Genomic DNA, 20,449 nt, shown 5'->3' on the forward strand with positions numbered 1-20,449 from the left:
CCGAGGCGGGCGGATCAGTTGAGGTCAGGAGTCTGAGACTAGCCTGACCAACATGAAGAAACCCCGTCTCTACTAAAAATACAAAAGTAGTTGGGCGTGGTGGCGTGCACCCCTAATCCCAGCTACTTGGGAGGCTGAGACCGGAGAATCGCTTGAACCCGGCCAGCGGAGGCTGCAGTGAGCTGAGATCGCGCCATTGCATTCCAGCCTGAGCAACAAGAGCAAAACTCTGTCTCAAAAAAAAAAAAAAAAAAAAACAGAGCCACTGATCTAGACGATATTTAAAGTTTGGGTTTAATGTGCAGTAGGGTGGCTGGGCGCGGTGGCCCAGGCCTGTAATCCCAGCACTTTGGGGCCGGAGGCGGGCGGATCATGAGGTCAGGAGATGGAGACCATCCTGGTCAACATGGCGAAACCCCGTCTCTACTAAAATACAAAAAAATCAGCCAGGCGTGGTGGCGCCACCTGTAGTCCCAGCTACTTGGGAGGCTGAGGCAGTGGAATCCCTTAAACCCACCCAGGAGGTGGAGGTTGCAGTAAGCTGAGATCGCAAGACTCCATCTCAAAATAAAATAAAATAAATAAAGTGCAGTAAGAAGGCCAGGCGTGGTGGCTCACACCTGTAATCCTAGCACTTTGGGAGGCCAAGATCGGCAGATCACCTGAGGTCAGGAGTTTGAAACCAGCCTAGCCAACCAGCCTGGCCAACATGATGAAACTCCGTCTCTACTAAAAATACAAAAAAATAAACTAGCCAGGCATGGTGACAGGCACCTGTAATCTCAGTTAGTTGGGAGGCTGAGGCAGGAGAATTGTTTGAACCAGGGAGGTTGAGGTTGCAGTGAGTCGTCGACATCCTGCCCCTGCACTCCAGCCTGGGTGACAGAGGGAGACTCTGTCTCAAAAATTAATTAATTAATTAATTAATTAAAAATAAAATGCAGGAAGAGCTATTTCAATTCAGGGTATAATCATCCATGTTCATTGAGTGCTTAGCAGCTGCTATATAATACCCTAAGTAAGCTACATATATATTTTGTCTAAGTTACAAAGAAAAACCCTACCAACTAAGATATATATTATTATTATTTCCATTTACAGATGAGGAAACTGGGTACAGGGACGACACAAAATGTGGTCAAGGGCACACAGGTAATAAGTGGTCTTGTCTGTATCCTGTAAGCTGAAACACCTTTCCAGTGGCAAGGAACAAATTTCTACCTAATGGGGTTGTTAATTAGGCAGAGTAGCTACCTAGAGAAAAGCATGGGGTGCTATAAGCCCAAGCTGCTCATACATCTTGGACAGAGGCAGTGGACTGGCCTAGATGCCCAGATTGGAGGTCTTAAAAGAGAGATTGTAACTCAAAGAAAACAGACTTTTATGTTTCTCGGTGCTAATCCTCTCGGTCGTTTTCAGAGATGATTCCCATAAATTGTTAAAGGTATGCCTTGGCCAGACAGAGGAAGCATTTGGCAAGGTGAGAAGGAAAAATAACTCCCTGTGTACCCCAGTAATGACCAGGATAGGATACACTCCCCTACCCTCCACACTCTCCCTTCTGGGGCCCACCCCATGCCCTTTTCACCTTTGACCACCTTCCCATTTGTGCAGTTCCTTAAGGGAGGACCAAGGGAGAGTATAAGCATGAGCTGGGACAGGTTCCCTAGGAAAGTAAAAGATCCGAAAAAGCAAAGATAAGACAAAAAGGAAGATGATGCATTCTTACAGTGGGGCACTGTGCTGCTGTTAATAATAAGAGAGCTGATAGACCAGAAAGATGCTTGTAATATACAAGGTGCAGAGTAGAGTCCTCTCAATGATATTTTTGTAAATGACACACACACACACACACACACACACACACACACACACACACACACCCCAGAATCATCTGGAAGGATAGACTCCAAAGGGTTAGGGTTAGGAGTGACGGCTGGGCAGAGGCATGAGGGAGGGTCATAAAGGGGTGTGTGTAGTGTAAATCTGTAATTTTTTTTTTTTTGAGACGGGGTTTTGGTCTTGTTGCCCAGGCTAGAGTGCAGTGGCACAATCTCAGCTCACCGCAACCTCTGCCTTCCGGGTTCAAGTGATTCTCCTGCCTCAGCCTTCTGAGTAGCTGGGATTACAGGCATGCGCCACCGTGCCCGGCTAATTTTGTATTTTTAGTAGAGATGGGGTTTCTCCATGTTGGTCAGGCAGGTCTGGAACTCCCGACCTCAGGTGATCCACCAGCCTCGGCCTCCCAAAGTACTGGGATTACAGGGGTGAGCCACTGCGCCTGGCCTAAATCTGTAATTTTACTGTCTCTCTATTCATCTCCATATTATTTAAATTGGTGACAACAATCATGTATTAATTTTTTAAGATAAAGACACTTCTACTGACAAATAATAAAAATAAGTATTAAAAGGGGAAGCATAAAAACCCACCGTGGGTCCTGGGAATTCTATGCAGGGTAGCAGGGTAGATACCTGGTAACGTCCTATTTCAGCTCTTCCTGGTTGACGTCCGTCGTCCCCTCACTCTCCCGCAGCCTTCCATTCCAGTGGTAGGCTCTTACCTGGTCAGCCTACTCACCTTTCAGTCATCATGTGTTCCACACAATTTTCTGGGTTTTAGAAGATGAATTTGAGAGGTGCTGGTTCCAATTGGTGTAAGAAATGACAAAACTCACATGAGAGGGAAAAGTTGTCCAAAGAGCCATTCGGTGGTGGTGCTGGTGGTGGAGGTGGGTGACGGGGATGGCATTTGAGTTCAAAGGCTCTGACTTCCCGTGTCTATGTGTTGCTCTTCTGGAAGCTTAGAAATGTAATCTGACAGTCCAAGCCCTGAAGAAAAACAATGGTGCTTTGTGGTAAGAACCTTATTGCAGAAATCTGAAAGCCTAGGGGTAGGAGGTCTGCTTATAACATGTGCAGAACTGTTCCCTCCAATTAGGAGCAGATAACTCAGCAAACATATGACCTGAGCAACTGGCAGAAGGTGAAATGTCATGCTCTAGGGAGGAATTGTTTGGCCACTCTGTGCTTCCTTTTATTTATGTTTTCTTAGATCTTTGCTGTTTATAAACAGCATAATGGCATGGTTCAGAGCATGAGCTAACCAGACAGAAAACCCACGTGGGATTTCTAGATTCACTACTTTCTATAAGCCTCAGTTTCCTCTTCTTTGAAATGGGAATAATATTACCTATATAATATGTAATATTTTTATAATATAGATAATATTTATATAATGTAAATAACATATAATTATAATATTATATATATAAAATATAATACAGATCGGGCATGGTGGCTCATGGCTGTAATCCCAGCACTTTGGGAGGTTGAGGCAGGCAGATCACCTGAGGTCAGGAGTTGGAGACCAGCCTGGCCAACATGGCGAAACTCCATCTCTACTAAAAATACAAAACATAGCTGGGAGTGGTGGCAGGCACCAGCTACTTGGGAGGCTGAGGCAGGAGAATCACTCAAACCCGGAAGGCAGAGGTTACAGTGAGCTGAGATCACACCACTGCACTCCAGCCTGGGTGACAGAGCAAGATTCTGTCTCAAAAAACAAAAAAGTGTGTGTGTGTGTGTGTGTGTGCATATATATATATATAAAGTATATAATATGTTATATACAATTATACATTTATATTAATATATAGGTGTGTAATATATCAATATTAATATATTAACATGTTAGTATATTAATATATAATTATATATAACATTATATAATATATAATATTATATTCTAATAATAGTACTTACAGAGGTGTTGGTGAGAATTAAATTAGCTAATATAGGAAAAGCCCTTAGCTCTTTGAAGCTACCACACACGGGAAGTGGTATATAACTAACAACAACAAGATCCAAGAAGGTGGCAAACTGTGCCTTACAAATGAGAATAAGGAAGGTGACTGAGTTAAGTGGCTCATCAACACTAACATACCTACTAGTTTACACATCTCAAACCGAAATCTGAATCTTGGCCTCCAGAATGATAGGTCCTCCAGAAGACCTGTGTCCACCAAAATCCTGCATGGTTGATCAATTACTTCATTAAAAAATTATCGCCTACAGGCCGGGAGCGGTGGCTCACGCCTGTAATCCCAGCACTTTGGGAGGCCGAGGCAGGTGGATCACAAAGTCAGGAGATCGAGACCATCCAGGCTAACACGGTTAAACCCCGTCTCTACTAAAAATGCAGAAAATTGGCCGGGTGTGGTGGTGGGCGCCTGTAGTCCCAGCTACTGGGGAGCGTGAGGCAGGAGAATGGCGTGAACCCGGGAGGAGGAGCTTGCAGTGAGCCGAGATCGAGCCACTGCACTCCAGCCTGGGCGACAGAGCGAGACTCAGTCTCAAAAAAAAAAAAAAAAAATTATCACGTTCATCTAAAATCATTTAATAAGGCCCTACTTACCTACTCACATATGCCCTAGTGCTAGCCCCTGTAACAGCCTGAAACAGATGAAATTCCTTCCTTCCATTCATCCGGAGCCTAGTCACCTTTATTTTTTTTACTTTTATTATCATTCAAATGATTTGGGCAATTTCATCATATACTACATCATTTCCAAGGCATGCAACCTGACCATAAAATAGAAAATTAATGCTTCAATAACAATAATTGATACAGAAAATTTTCCTGAAAATAACATGTAGACTATTTTCCTTGGCCTTTGTTTTCAAACAAAGATGAAAGAACTAAGCTGTTAAAAAGCTAAGCTGTTATTCTTTATCTATTCTTGTTTCAATTAATGAAGTAATTGATCAACCATGCAGGATTTTTTGTCTTATTGAGACTGCAATTCAGAATTCCAAGTTCTAGTCTTATCAAAATTTGGCAAATCAAAGAGCTTGAAAGTTATTTTGTGCTTTGTAATACATTTAATTAGGAATCTATTTTGCTTAATTTAAATATTTCTGCATCAGTAGTTACAGAACTATTTCCTTCACTGTATTTTTTAATTTTATTTTTAATTGACACATAATAATTATACATATTTATAGATACAGTGTGATATATTGATACATGTAAACAATGTGTAATAATCAAATCAGGGTAATTAGCATATTCATCACCTCAAACTTTTATCATTTCTTCGTATTGGGAATATCCAAAATTGTCTCCTCTGGCTATTTGAAAATATATAATAAGTAATTTTTTTTTTTTGAGACGGAGTCTCGCTCTGTCGCCCAGGCTGGAGTGCAGTGGCTGGATCTCAGCTCACTGCAAGCTCTGCCTCCCGGGTTTACGCCATTCTCCTGCCTCAGCCTCCCGAGTAGCTGGGACTACAGGCGTCCGCCACCTCGCCCAGCTAGATTTTTCTATTTTTTATTTTTTATTTTTATTTTTATTTTTTTTGAGACGGAGTCTTGCTCTGCCGCCTGGGCTGGAGTGCAGTGGCCGGCTCTCAGCTCACTGCAAGCTCCGCCTCCCGGGTTCACGCCATTCTCCTGTCTCAGCCTCCCAAGTAGCTGGGACTACAGGCGCCCGCCTCGTCGCCCGGCTAGTTTTTTGTATTTTTTAGTAGAGACGGGGTTTCACCGTATTAGCCAGGATGGTCTCGATCTCCTGACCTCGTGATCCGCCCGTCTCGGCCTCCCAAAGTGCTGGGATTACAGGCTTGAGCCACCGCGCCCGGCCCTTTTCTATTTTTTAGTAGAGACGAGGTTTCACCATGTTAGCCAGGATGGTCTTGATTTCCTGACCTCGTGATCCGCCCGTCTCGGCCTCCCAAAGTGCTGGGATTACAGGCTTGAGCCACCGCGCCTGGCCAAGTAATTGTTAACTGTTATCACCCTACAGTGCTATAGAACACTGGGACTTATTCCTCCCATCTAGCTGTTTTTTTTTTTTTTTTTTTTTAGACAGAGTCTTGCTCTGTCACCCAGGTTGGAGTGCAGTGGCGTAATCTCAGCTCACTGTAACCTCCACTTTCCAGGTTCAAGTGATTCTCCTGCCTCAGCCTCCCAAGTAGCTGGGATTATAGGCACCCATCACAGTGCCCAGCTAATTTTTGTATTTTTACTAGAGAAGGATTTTCACCATGTTGGTCAGGTTGGTCTTGAACACCTGACCTCAAGTGATCCACCCACCTCGGCCTCACAAAGTACTGGAATTATAGGCTTGAGCCACCACACCCGGCCTAGCTGTAATTTTTTTATCCATTAACCAACCTCTTTCTATTCCCTTTACCCATTACCCTTCCCACCTTCTAAGAACCACTCTTCTACTCTACACTTGTATGAAGTCAACTTTTTTTACCTCCCACATATGAATGAGAACATGTGGTTTTTATAATTCTGTGCCTGGATTATTTCACTTAACATAATGTCCTCCAAACTTATTCATGTTGCCACAAATGACAGGATTTCATTCTTTCTTTTATGGCTGAGTAGTATTCCATTGTTTATTCATACCACATTTTGTTTATCCATTCATTCCTTGATGGACACTTAGGTTGATTCCATGTCTTAGCTGTTATAAATAGTGCTGCAATTAACATAGGAGTACGGATGTCTTTTTGACGTACTGATTTCCTTTCCTTTGGATTAATACTCCAGTGAGATTGCTGGATCACATGGTAATTCTATTTGTAGTTTTTTGAGAAAAAAACTACATTCTCTATGATGGCTATACCAGTTTACATTCCCGCCAACTGTTTTTAAGAATTCCTTTTTCTGGCCGGGCGCGGTGGCTCAAGCCTGTAATCCCAGCACTTTGGGAGGCCGAGACGGGCGGATCACGAGGTCAGGAGATCGAGACCATCCTGGCTAACACGCTGAAACCCCGTCTCTACTAAAAATACAAAAAACTAGCCGGGCGTGGTGGCGGGCGCCTGTGGTCCCAGCTACTCTGGAGGCTGAGGCAGGAGAATGGCGTAAACCCGGGAGGCGGAGCTTGCAGTGAGCTGAGATCAGGCCACTGCACTCCAGCACGGGCGACAGAGCAAGACTCCGTCTCAAAAAAAAAAAAAAAAAAGAATTCCTTTTTCTACTCATCCTCGCCAGCATTTGTTGTTTTTTGTCTTTTTGATAGTAGTCACTTGAACTGGATGAGAAGATATCTCATTGTGGTTTTATTTTTTTGAGACGGAGTCTCGCTCTGTCACCTAGGATGGAGTGCAGTGGCGAGATCTTGGCCCACTGCAACCTCTGCTTCCCAGATTCAAGCAACTCTCCCTGCCTCAACCTCCCAAGTAGCTGGGATTACAGGCACCTGCCACCTTGTCTGGTAATTTTTGTATTTTTAGTATTTTTAACAGAGACAGGGTTTCGCCATGTTGGCCAGGCTGGTCTTGAACTCCTGACCTCAGGTGATCCGCTCACCTCGGCTTCCCAAAGTGCTGGGATTATGGGCATGAGCCACCGTGCCCAGCTTTCATTGGGTTTTAATATGCATTTCCCTGATGATTAGTGATGCTGAACATTTTTTCTTTATTATTATTATTTTTTTATTGAGACAGAGTCTCACTCTGTGGCCAGGCTAGACTGCAGTGGTATGATCTCAGCTCACTGCAGCCACCAACTCCCAGGTTCAGGCAATTCTCCTGCCTCAGCCTCCCGAGTAGCTAGGACTACAGGCACCCGCCACCACGCACACCCAGCTAATTTTTTGTATTTTTTAGTTGAGACGGAGTTTCACCATGTTGGCCAGAATGGTCTTGATTTCCTGACCTTGTGATCTGCCCGCCTTGGCCTCCCAAAGTGCTGGGATTACAGGCGTGAGCCACCCCGGCTTTTTTTTTTTTTTTTTGGATATGGAGTCTTGCCCTGTCGCCCAGGCTGGAGTGCAGTGGCACGATCTTGGTGCCACTGCCTCCTGGGTTCAAGTGATTCTCTGCCTCAGCCTCACGAGTAGCTGGGATTACAGGTGCACACCACCACACCTAGCTAATTTTTGTATTTTTAGTAGCAACAGGGTTTCATCATGTTGGCCAGGCTGGTCTTGAACTCCTGACCCGAGGTGATCCACCTGCCTCGGCCTTCCAAAGTGCTGGGATTATTACAGGCATGAGCTGCCACACCCAGCCAAGCTTTTTTTTTTATGTACCTGCTAGCCATTTGTCTGTCTTTTTTTGAGAAATGTGTATTCAGATTATGAGCCCATTTTTAATCTGATTATTTGGTTTGTTATTAAGTACTTTGCATATTCTAGATACTAACCCTTTGTCAGATGAATAGTTTGCAGATATTCTCTCATTCTGCAGATTGCCTCTTCACTCATGACTGCTTCCCTTGCTGTGCAGAACCTTTTTAGTTTGATATGATCCCATTTGTCTCTTTTTGCTTTCGTTGCCTATGCTTTTGAGGTCTTACCCAGAAAATCTTTGCCCAGATCTGAAGCATTTTCCCTGTTTTCTTCTAGTAGTTTCATAATTTCAGGTCTTACATTTAAGTTTTTAATCCAGTTTGAATCTATTTTTGTGTATGGTGAAAGACAGGGGTCTAGTTTCATTTTTCATTCATTTTTCTGCATATGGATATCCAATTTTCCCAACACCATCTTTGAATCTTCCCCAAACCCTTTGAAACAGCAATTTTTTTTTTCTTTTTTAAACTTCTGCGTCTTCCTTCTCCAGTCTAGTTAAAAGAAGGAAACTTTCTGGGGATACGAGGTTTAAACGGATGGACCATTAACAGCATAACAAAGCAAAAGGAATTTTCCAGGTCACCAGCCAACAACTTTAGAGTGGTATTTAAAATTCACTTGCTTAGTGGGGAGGGAAAGCACTTGTTCAGGAGAGGGTGGGGGAAGGATTTCTCCCAGCTGATGAGGAACTGGAGAATGCCCTCTTTTTGGCCAGCAAAACCAGTAAACATCATAACATAGGGCTTGGTTTGTGTGCGGATCTTTCATCTTTGTAGATACAGATTACAACGCAGATTTTGGAAAGAAAATGTCTGCTGAAACCATAAAAAGTTTCTTTGGCTTTGGCTTCAGATTTAGGGAACACCTGGATCCCTGCTCTGGCCTCAACCATGATTTGTTAGAATGTAACATAACCATAAATTTCTTCTGAGCCCACTGGACACACACACACAAACACACACACACATTGATACAGATATTGCCTTATTCCAGCTGTGGCAACGTTTAGCAGAAGAAGAACGTTGGCCATATTGTCTTTCCCCCACCTCATTTTGCATTTCTAAAATGTATTTGCTGGCAGCCTGGAAAATCCTGGGAAAAGCAGCTTTAGTAATTACGTGGTAAGCAGAGCTGTTCTAATAGAAATGTGCTAGGGATCACCTTTGCTGCTGAAGGAAGAATGATCAATAGAGTCTTGCTGAAATTCAGTAAGAATTTCACCTCCCTATCATAGCCCTCCCCCAGTGTATTGCTCCAGGAACTTCCATAAACCTATGACCACTTACATAGACCTTAAAATTCCTGTAACCTCTTGATCCCAGGATTTTCTGAGGGCCCTGCCAAATTGCAGAAGGCTATTTAAGTAGTGTTATACACATTTTAAGGTTTTTCTAGTATAGTGGCTTCTAGACTTTTAAAAAAGCTGCAGAACCATTTTAAAGGAATGCAAAATATTAAAACGAGATTAAAACTATTGTTTCTGGTTGAAGCCAATCACAATGTTGCTCAAAAGGGGTACTAGTGCAGTGGCGTGATCTCGGCTCACTGCAACCTCCACCTCCTGGGTTCAAGCAATTCTCCTGCCTCAGCTTCCCAAGTAGTTGGCATTACAGGCATGTGCCACCACATCCGGCTAATTTTGTATTTTTATTAGAGATGGGGTTTCTCCATGTTGGTCAGGCTAGTCTTGAACTCCTGACCTCAGGTTATCCACCTGCGTTGGCCTCCCAAAGTGCTGGGATTACAGGTGTGAGCCACCGCGCCTGGCCCTGGCCTAGAATATCATTCTATTATTTTTTTTTTTTTGAGACGGAGTCTCGCTCTGTTGCCCAGGCTGGAGTGCAGTGGCTGGACCTCGGCTCACTGCAAGCTCCGCCTCCCTGGTTTACTCCATTCTCCCGCCTCAGGCTCCCGAGTAGCTGGGACTACAGGAGCCCGCCACCTTGCCCGGCTAGTTTTTTGTATTCTTTAGTAGAGATGGGGTTTCACCGTGTTAGCCAGGATGGTCTTGATCTCCTGACCTCGTGATCCGCCTGTCTCGGCCTCCCAAAGTGCTGGGATTACAGGCTTGAGCCACCGCGCCCAGCCTATCATTCTATTATGACTTTAAGTAATTTTGGCATTTAATGGAGTTCAAACTCCTTACTGTGCCTATACAACACTTTTGATCCAGCCCTTGCCTACCTGAGCTCACACAGTTATTCTCAAGTTGTTTACTCCTTAGTTTTGTTGGTACAAACCTTCTACTAGCTTCCTGGAAAGAGATACACAGAAGTAAATATCGGCTCACTGCAACCTTCGCCCCCTGGGTTCAAGCAATTCTCCTGCCTCAGCCTTCCAAGTAGCTGGGATTATAGGGACGCATCACCACACCCAGCTAATTTTTGTATTTTTAGTGGAGACGGGGGTTTCACCATGTTGGCCAGGCTGGTCTCGAACTTCTGACCTCCGGTGATCTGCCTGCCTTGGCCTCCCAAAGTGCCGAGATTACAGATGTGAGCCCCTGCGCCCTGCCTGTTCTCATATTCTGATTGTTTTGCTAGGTATAAAATTCTAGATTTTTTAGCTTCATTTTTTTGTTGTTGTTACTACATTAATAAATGTACATATTTTCAGGGTACATGTGATAATTTCATGTATTCATATAATCAGGTCAGGGTAATTGGGATATCCATCATCTTAAATACTGATATTTTCTGTATGCTTAGAACATTCGATTATTTTCTTCTAGCTATTTTGAAATGTACAATTGGTTGATGTGAGCTATAGTCATCCTACTAATCTATTGAACACCAGGTCTTATTTCTTCCACGTATATACTTACACCTATTAATCAACCGCTCTTTATTTCCCACGCTCCCCTACCATTCCCAGCCTCTAGATTATAAATTGTTCCTTGACACCACTTCTGCTCCTCAATAAACCTAGGCCTCTCCAGTGTCCAGGTCTTTAAACTACAAGGGTTTTTTTGTTTTGTTTGGTTTGGTTTGGCAATTGAACACATATCCCCATCCTCACCCCTTGCACCTGTATAGCTAACACTTCATTATTCTTTTTTTCTTTTTTTTTGAGATGGAGTCTTGCTCTGTTGTCCAGGCTGGAGTGCAGTGGTGCGACCTCCACTCACTGCAAACTCCGCCTCCCGGGTTCACACCATTCTCCTGCCTCAGCCTCCTGAGTAGCTGGGACTACAGGCATCCGCCACCATGCCCGGCTAATTTTTTTGTATTTTTAGTAGAGACAGGGTTTCACCATGGTAGCCAGGATGGTCTCCATCTCCTGACCTCGTGATCCGTCCGCCTCGGCCTCCCAAAGTGCTGGGATTACAGGTGTGAGCCACCGCGCCCGGCCCACTTCATTACTCGTATCAGGGAAACTTCCCTTCCTGGCCACCTCTCCTTCCAAGGCTAGGTGGATATGCCTCCTAGGAGATCACACGCTTATCCTCTTCGTACACTCATTTGTCATATCATTACCACCTGTTAACTTGTCTGTGCCCTCCACTCAATTGTGAACACGACAGCTGAAAATTCACAGCCATAGTGCCACTCAATAAATATTTACAGAATAGAGGAATGGTCACAATACTATTTTTTATTAAAAGATACAATCTATAATAAAATGTTTGACAAATGCCCTTACCAGTTGGTGCATGCTCCAGACTTTACGGTAGAGAATAGGATTGCTTTAGGGGGAAAAATGTCACTTTGATATTAGGAGCATAGAAAGAATTCTTATAAATTCTTATTCTAGTCTTTACCATCTTGAGAAGATGGGAGGTTTGGAATGAAAACTGAATTCATCAACCAGGCGTGGTGGCTCATGCCTGTAATCCCAGCACTTTGGGAGGCTGAGGTGGGCATATCACGAAGTCAGGAGATTGAGACCATCCTGGCCAACATGGTGAAACCCCGTCTCTACTAAAAATACAAAAATCAGCTGGGCATGGTGGCACGCGCCTGTAGTCCCAGCTACTTGGGAGGCTGAGTCAGGAGTATCACTTGAACCTGGGAGTTGGAGGTTGCAGTGATCCAAGATCACACACCTGGAGATCCTCACACCTTGAGCAGATCTCCCCAACTTTAAACTCCTGACCTCAGATCATCCACCCACCTTGGCCTCCCAAAGTGCTGGGATTACAGGCATGAGCCATGGCACCCAGCCTTGGCTATTACTACAGTAGACAATTCAATCCCTGTTTTTGGAGCTGAACTTTGGCCTTGATTTTGTTTTATTCGTTCTGTCACTGATCAGCCTTGCAAACAGTGATTTCCTGCCAGTCCCTGACTCTACGACCACCCTTGATTGTTCAAAGTATAGTTCTGCAAGCAGTGGCTAGGGACAGTTTCCGATATGCAAGTTCATCTCGGACCCCACTTCATCATTCCTCCTACCCCCAGCACTCCTGGATGCTATGCTGAATTGTTTTGGTACCTTTGGTTTGCGAGCCTTCTTAAGCCTTTCTTTCTTCTACTTTATTATTACCATTGTATTATCCAAGCAATAGATGCCCATTACTTTAAAAAATTTAAAAGTACAGAAGAGTGTAAAGTGAAGAGTAAATGTCTCACTCCCCACCCGAACCCCCATTCCTACTCTGGAAGTAAGCCAATTCAAGTTAGTGGCTTCTCATGTGCATTTCCAGAAATCACCCATGGCTACACAGAAGCATCTACACACTTCTGCACATACACATATGCACTGTTTCGTGTCTTGCTTTATTAACAATCAGTCTTGAACATCTTTCTGTATCCACACCTAATAGATCCACCACACACTGCTTAATGACAACATAGCTTTCCTTTTTAGAGATCAGCCATTGTTGATTTCCTCCATCCCCTACAGTTGGACACTTAGGTTGTTACTACTAAAACATTACGTTAAACATTCTTGTATACAGATCTCTGTGGACTCCTTCAGTTTTAAAATTATTTGATTGCCAAATTTGACCAGAATGACCAGAAGCATTTCTTTAAATGTGGTTCTACCTCCCGAGTTCTCCACCTATACACATTGTTCAGTGCCTGGGCCCACTGACTCACTCACTGGTCAGCAGCACAGCCACCTACCTCCTCATCTCAAAATAGAAGAAAGGTCACTGGATGCTTCCTCATGATTCCACTCAAGAGGTGTTCACAGAAGCCACATATCTCCCTTTCTCTGGAACCACAGGGGAAATCCTGGGCATTTGGGAATCGAATTTCAGAAATTGGTTTGCTCTCAAGTACCCTTTAGGAAACCCCAGAGAAGGAAGGAAATACGTTTTTGGTTCCTGAGACACAATCCCAGGTGTTCTCAGTGGTGCTGGGACAGGTGTGTGACAGCAAGGACAGTAGCTGAAATGGACTTCAGGCAGTGGCTGGGAGGAGGTGAACACAGGCCTCTCATCAGCAGTGACGTGGCACTATTGTCCCGGCCCACATCCCTCCCCAATGCCTGTCCTTTCTCAGGCCAAGGACAGGATGGGCGGGCAGGAACTGGGACTGCTTATCCCCAGCTCGTCCTGACTCATCCACAACTCCAAGCAGCCACTGATTGTGCCCTGGGAGAAGCCTCAGGGGCCTGGGTAAAGATGGAGTTGGAAAAGGTGCCCCTGGTCTGTGTCCACATGGCTTATGATCACTCTGTGGCCTCCAGTGAGTTTCCGAACCATCCTAAGCTTCAGTTAGCCCATTTCCCCACTGGTATAAAAGCCACACCAACAGTCCCCATCTTAGACTGTCCTTGAGAGCAGGATGTACACCAAATGCTTAGCACAAGACATGGTGCTACATAAGCAGTCAATAAATATTTGATATCTGCTTCACTGAGGTTTCCCTCTGCCCTAGCCTAGCATCCAACTAGGATGTAGGAGTAGGTGCTTAATTAGAATTTTTTTTTTTTAAATAAATGACTGAATGAACAACCTCTTCCTTTCTGGAGGGCAGACAGGAAAATTGCAAAATGGCCCCAAGGCCTCTCTAACTTCCTGTGTCACCCCACTCTTTTCTTTATGGCTGTGGCAGATTAGTGACAATGTGGTTTGGTTTGTTTTTCTCTCAGTTCTTTCTTCTTTGCCTCCCTCCTCCTCCTTCTCCCCCTTCTTTTCTCTCTCTCTTTCTGGCTTCCCAGGGGAAAAGATATTCTATTCTTCCTGGCTCGTCCTCAAGACCCAGTTGCATATGATGAACAAGTTCAGGGTCAGGGTCCTAGAATGCAGCCTTCACCTCAGAGTTTCTAAGGAGAAACCAAGTTCCAGAGCCATGGAATATTAGAGGAGTGAGGAAAAGAAGTGCATTGTATTCACTCAGTGAACCTCTACAGAGTGTCTCCCACTTTGACTTCGGCCTCCCCTGTGCTCCTCACCACGCTGGTCTAGCCTCTGCCTCTGCCGAGATGACTTCCTCATAGGTAATTCTCAGGGAGTGACCATTGCTAAGCCCCTCTTTCCTCCATTCTCACCCCTCACAACCTCTCTATAACACTGAACACTTGATGTCCCTCTCCTAGCACCTTTCTCCTCCTTCAGCTTCTCTGGAGGACTCCCCCACTTTTTTTTTTTTTTTTTTTTGAGACAAGAGTCTCGCACTGTCGCCCAGGCTGGAAGGCAGTGGCATGATCTCGGCCCACTGCAACCTCTGCCTCCCTGGTTCAAGCAATTCTTCTGCCTCAGCCTCCTGAGCAGCTGGGATTATAGGCACCCGCCAGCACGCCCAGCTAATTTTTTGTATTTTTAGTAGAGATGGCGTTTCATTATGTTGGCCAGGCTTGTCTTGAACTCCTGACCTTATGATCCGCCCGCCTCAGCCTCCCAAAGTGCTGGGATTACAGGCGTGAGCCACTGCGGGATCCCCTTTTTTATCATCCTCCTTTCTCCCCTCCCAGTCTCTGCTTCTTGTCTCCTGTTATGAGCTGAATTGCATTCCCCCCAATTCATATGTTGAAGTTCTAGCCCCTGCCACCTCAGAATAGGACCATATTTGAAGATAGATCTTTAAAGAAGTAACTATGTAAAAATGAGGTCACCAGGGTGAGTCCTAACCCAATATGACTAGTGTCCTAATAGGAACAAGAAGAAATTAGGACACAGAGCAAGGGGAGTCCATGTGAAGACAAAGGGAGAAGACAGCCATCTCCCAAGCCAAGAGGTACAGTCTCAGAAGACACCAATCCTGTCAACACCTTCATCTCAGACTTCTTGCCTCCAGAATTGACAGAAAATACATTTCTGTTGTTTAAGCCACCCGGCCTGTGGTATTTTGTTATGGCAGCCCTAGTATTAAATCTGGATTTGAACGCAGTATGACCTAGCTTCAAAACTTTTTTTTTTTTTTTTGAGACAAATTCTCACTCTGTCGTCCAGGCTGAAGTGCAGTGGCATGATCTCAGCTCACTGCAATCTCCGCCTCCCAGGTTCAAGAGATTCTCCTGCCTCAGCCTCCCAAGTAGCTGGGATTACAGGTGCGTGCCACCACGCCCAGCTAATTTTTGTATTTTTAGTAGAGACGGGGTTTCGCCCTGTTGGCAGGCTGGTCTTGAACTCCTGATCTCAGGTGATCTGCCTGCCTCAGCCTCCCAAAGTGCTGGGATTACAGGCATGAGCCACCATGCCTGGCCTCAAAACTTTTTTTTTTTTTTTTTTTTAGACGGAGTCTTGCTCTGTCGCCCAGGCTGGAGTGCAGTGGCTGGATCTCAGCTCACTGCAACCTCCGCCTCCCGGGTTCACACCATTCTCCTGCCTCAGCCTCCCGAGTAGCTGGGACCACAGGCGCCAGCCACCTCGCCCAGCTAATTTTTTGTATTTTTAGTAGAGACGGGGTTTCACCGTGTTAGCCAGGATGGTCTCGATCTCCTGACCTCGTGATCCGCCCGTCTCAGCCTCCCAAAGTGCTGGGATTACAGGCTTGAGCCACCGCGCCCGGCCAAAACTCTTATACTACATCATTCTACTCCTCTTTCTCTCTGCAAAAATGTAAAGGAATTTGTTCAGTTTCTCATAGTATGCTGGCCATACTATCAGATGGCCTTCTGATTTAAAAAAACACACACAAACAAACATTGAAATATCTTTTTTTTTTTTTTCCCAAAAATACATTGCTGAACTGGCAAAAAAGTAAGGAATATTCAGAGACCAACAAAATAAATGAAAAAGGGAATTCTGAAACATAAGTGAATGCACAAGACAGCTTTAGATTGAGGATATTTGCTACAACTTGATGACTTGAAGCTTCCATTTTGATTAACATAGGAGGTGAGGGGGACAGGAGATAAAGTTCGTTGCACAAGGAGCTCTGCTGCCCAGGCTGGTCACGAAGTACTGGGGTCAAGCAATCCTCCCGCCTCAGGCTTCTGAAAGTGCTGGGATTACAGGTGTAAGCCACTGTGGCTAGTAGGAGTCCCTAATAGGAATAAACCCCAGTAAATATAGCTGTTAAAAGTAAATATAGGCCAAGTTGGGCATATCACTTGAGGTCAGGAGTTCGAGACCAGCCTGGCCAACGTGGTGAAACCCTGTCTCTACTAAAAATACAAAAATTACAGTGGGTCATGCCTGTAATCCCAGCACTTTGGGAGGCTGAGGCAGGTGGACCACGAGGTCAGGAGTTTGAGACCAGCCTAGACAACATGGTGAAACCCCGTCTTTACTAAAAATATAAAAATTAGCTGGGCGTGGTGGCACTGGCCTGTAATCCCAGCTACTTGGGAGGCTGAGGCAGGAGAATCACTTAAACTTGGGAAGCGGAGGTTGCAGTGAGCTGAAATTACGCCATTGCACTACAGCCTGAGTGACAGAGCAAGAATCTGTCTCAATAAAAAAAAAAAATTAGTCAGACGTGGTGGCACACCCCTGTAATCGCAGCTACTCAGGAGGCTGAGGCAGGCAAATCGCTTGAACCTGGAAGCTGGAGGTTGCGGTGAGCCAAGATCACTGAAGGACTACAATTTCAACCCATAGCTCAAAGAAAAGCCCACAAAGTTTCAGGAAACTTGAGCCTAAAGTTAAAATCACAAAACACACAGGAAATAAGGCACTGTAAGTGAGAACCAGCAGAAACAATAGGCAGCATCATCAGATCCACAAAAATATGAGATATAGAAATGATCAAGCACAGAATATAAATAGGTATATTTACTATATTTCAAGAAGTAAATGTGAGGCTTAAATAAATGAGACAGGAGGCCGGGCGCGGTGGCTCAAACCTGTAATCCCAGCACTTTGGGAGGCCGAGACGGGTGGATCACGAGGTCAGGAGATCGAGACCATCCTGGCTAACACCGTGAAACCCCGTCTCTACCAAAAAAAATACAAAAAGCTAGCTGGGCAAGGTGGCGGGCGCCTGTAGTCCCAGCTACTCGGGAGGCTGAGGCAGGAGAATGGCGTAAACCCGGGAGGCGGAGCTTGCAGTGAGCTGAGATCTGGCCACTGCACTCCAGCCTGGGAGACAGAGCGAGACTCCGTCTCAAAAATAAATAAATAAATAAATAAATAAATAAATAAATAAATAAATAAATAAATAAATAAATGAGACAGGAGCAAAAGGCTGTAAAATAACTAAGCCAAATTGGAAAAAACAAAACAAAACAAAAAAACGTACGGTGGTTTAAATAGCAGACTAACAGACTAAACACTTTTTGTTTCTGGTTTTTTGAGACAAGGTCTTACTGTTGCCCAGGCTGGAGTGCAGTGGTGTGACCATGACTCACTGCAGCCTTACCTCCCAGGCTCAAGCAATCCTCCCATCTCAGCCTCCTGAGTAGCTGGAACCACAGCTGCATGCCACCATGACCGGTTAATTTTTTAATTTTTTGTAGAGATGGGGTTCTCGCTATGTTGCTCAAGCTGGTCTTGAACTCCTGGGCTCAAGCAATCCTCCTGCCTCAGCTTCCCAAAGTGCTGGGCTTACAGGGTGAGCCACCAGGCCCAGTCTAAACACTATTAAAGGCAGAATTCATTTACTGGAAGATGGATCTGCAGAAATCTAGAATGTGACCCGGAGACACAAAGAGATTAAAAAAATACAAAGAGCAACATATGTGACATTGGAAGATAAAATGATAGGTTCCAATACATATTTATATTCAATAAAGAAAACAATAAGGAAGAGGAAGTATTTATATAGAATAGGACAGAGACTAGAGTGAGGTAAGTGATATGTATAGACTACAAAATTTAATGTAGACACTCACTCTCAGGTCCAACCTTATATTTACACAAGCTCCATAATGAGCACATCCTTAAATTTTGTGCCCTAGGTTCGCACTAGTTATGGCCTTGATAATTCTTCCAAATTGTTGTAAAACACCAAACTCTGGTTCCAGAAATTCCATGAAGGATAAAGAAAAATAAATTCACATCTAGATATATTACAGTGAAACAGCAGAGGGCCTGGGACAAATGCACATCACTTTTTTTTTTTTTTTAAGATAAGATCTTTCTTTGTCCCTCAGGCTGGACTGCAGTGATGGGATCACAGCTCACTGTAGCCTCAAACTCCTCGGCTCAAGGAATCTTCCCACCTCAGCCTTTTTTTTTTTTTTTCTGGATGGAGTCTGGTTCTGTTGCCCAGGCTGGAGTACGCTGGCATGATCTCAGCTCACTGCAACCTCTGCCTCCTAGGTTCAAATGATTCCCCTGCCTCAGCCTCCCGAGTAGCTGGGATTACAGGTGCCCACCACTATGCCCAGCTATTTTTTATATTTTTAGTAGAGACAGGGTTTCACCATGTTGGCCAGGCTGGTCTCGAACTCCTGACCTCTGGTGATCTGCTCACCTCGACCTCCCAATGTTCTGAGATTACAGGCGTGAACCACCGTGCCTGGCCCACCTCAGCCTCTTGAGTAGTTGGGACCACAGATGCATCCCACTATGCCCAGTCAATTTTTATTTTTTGTAGAAACAGGGTCTTGCTATGCTGTCCAGGCTGGTATGGAACTCATAGGCTCAAGCAGTCCTGCCTTGGCCTCCCAAAGTGCTGGGATTACAGCTGTGTGCCACTGTGCCTAGCCCAGATCAATTTTTATTTTTATTTATTTATTTTTTTTGAGATGGGGTCTCAGTCATGCAGGCTAGAGTGTCATGGCGTGATCTCAGCTTACTGCAACCTCCACCTCCTGGGCTCAAGCGATCCTTTCTGCCTCAGCCTCCTGAGTAGCTGGGATTACAGACAAGAGCCACTACAACCTGGCTAATTTTAGTATTTTTTGTAGAAATGGGGTTTCATCATGTCGTCCAGGCTGGTCTCAAACTCCTGGACCCAAGCAATCCTCCTACCTCAGCCTCCCAAAGTGCTGGGATTACAGGCGTGAACCACCGTGCCCAGACCAGATCAATTTTTAAAAAGATACAATTAGACTCACTACATACTTCTTAGTAGGCACAATGGAAGCTGGAACAAAACAACTAGCGACCAAGAATTCTCTTCAAGAATTCAAATATGAAGATGAAATAAAGTCATTTTCAACCCAATAAAAACTGATAGAATTTACTACCAACAGACTCTTACTAAAGGAAATTCTAAACAATGAATTTCAGGCACAAGGATGTCAATCTTAGATATATGCTCTTATAACAAGGAGCAGTGAAAAAAGAGATTGGTAGCTCTGTGGGTGAATGTGAGTAACAATCTGACTGTATAAAGAAATACTAATACTGTCTAATCTGGCCTGAGGGAAGAAAAAAAAAGAATGAAAACACCGGACTACAGAATATAAACGTGTATGTGCTGAGGTAAAGGGAGACAGCAGAGATTGAAGTTAATGCAATTTAAGGTCCTTGTATTCAGGTTTTTTTTTTTTTTTTTGGCGGTGGCGGGGATGGAGTCTCCCTCTGTCACTCAGGCTGGAGTGCAGTGGTGCGATCTCAGCTCACTGCAACCTCAGCCTCCTGGGTTCAAGCCATTCTCCTGCCTCAGCTTCCCAAGTAGCTGGGATTACAGGCACACGCCACCACACCCAGCTAATTTTTGTATTTTTAGTAGAGACGGGGTTTCAACATGTTGGCCAGGCTGGTCTTGAACTCCTGACCTCAGGTGATCGACCCTCCTGGATGGCCTCCCAAAGTGCTAGGATTACAGGCATGAGCCACTGCACCTGGCCAGGTCCTTGTATTCTTTAGGGGGATAGAAACTGTGATTGATTTTTTTTTTTTTTTCAGACAGGGTCTCTGTCACCCAGGCTGAAGTGCAGCGGCATGATCTGGGCTCACTGCAACCTCTGCCTCCCAGGTTGAAGCAATTTTCCTGCCTCAGCCTCCCGAGTAGCTGTGACTACAGGCACCTGCCAACACGCCCGGCTAATTTTTGTATTTTTAGTAGAGACGGGGTTTCACCAGGTTGGCCAGGCTGGTCTCGAACTCTTTTTTTTTTTTTTTTTTTTTTTT

At 44.7% G+C, this 20,449-nt stretch overlaps 1 long non-coding RNA gene across 1 annotated transcript in view; it reads right to left on the reverse strand.

Annotated features, from left to right (window-relative positions):
- LOC111523279 overlaps positions 1-20,449 on the reverse strand; it is a 154,520-nt gene that overhangs the window by 123,660 nt on the left and 10,411 nt on the right. Inside the window, exons 2-3 of the long non-coding RNA XR_002725490.1 lie at positions 10,276-10,345; positions 2,475-2,831 (exon numbers count right to left, since the gene is read on the reverse strand). This is a non-coding gene — a long non-coding RNA (uncharacterized LOC111523279). The remainder of the gene's footprint in view (positions 1-2,474; positions 2,832-10,275; positions 10,346-20,449) is intronic.

The sequence above is a fragment of the Piliocolobus tephrosceles genome, chromosome 4 (genome assembly GCF_002776525.5).
Source record: "Piliocolobus tephrosceles isolate RC106 chromosome 4, ASM277652v3, whole genome shotgun sequence".
In the NCBI taxonomy this organism is placed as follows: Eukaryota; Metazoa; Chordata; class Mammalia; order Primates; family Cercopithecidae; genus Piliocolobus; species Piliocolobus tephrosceles.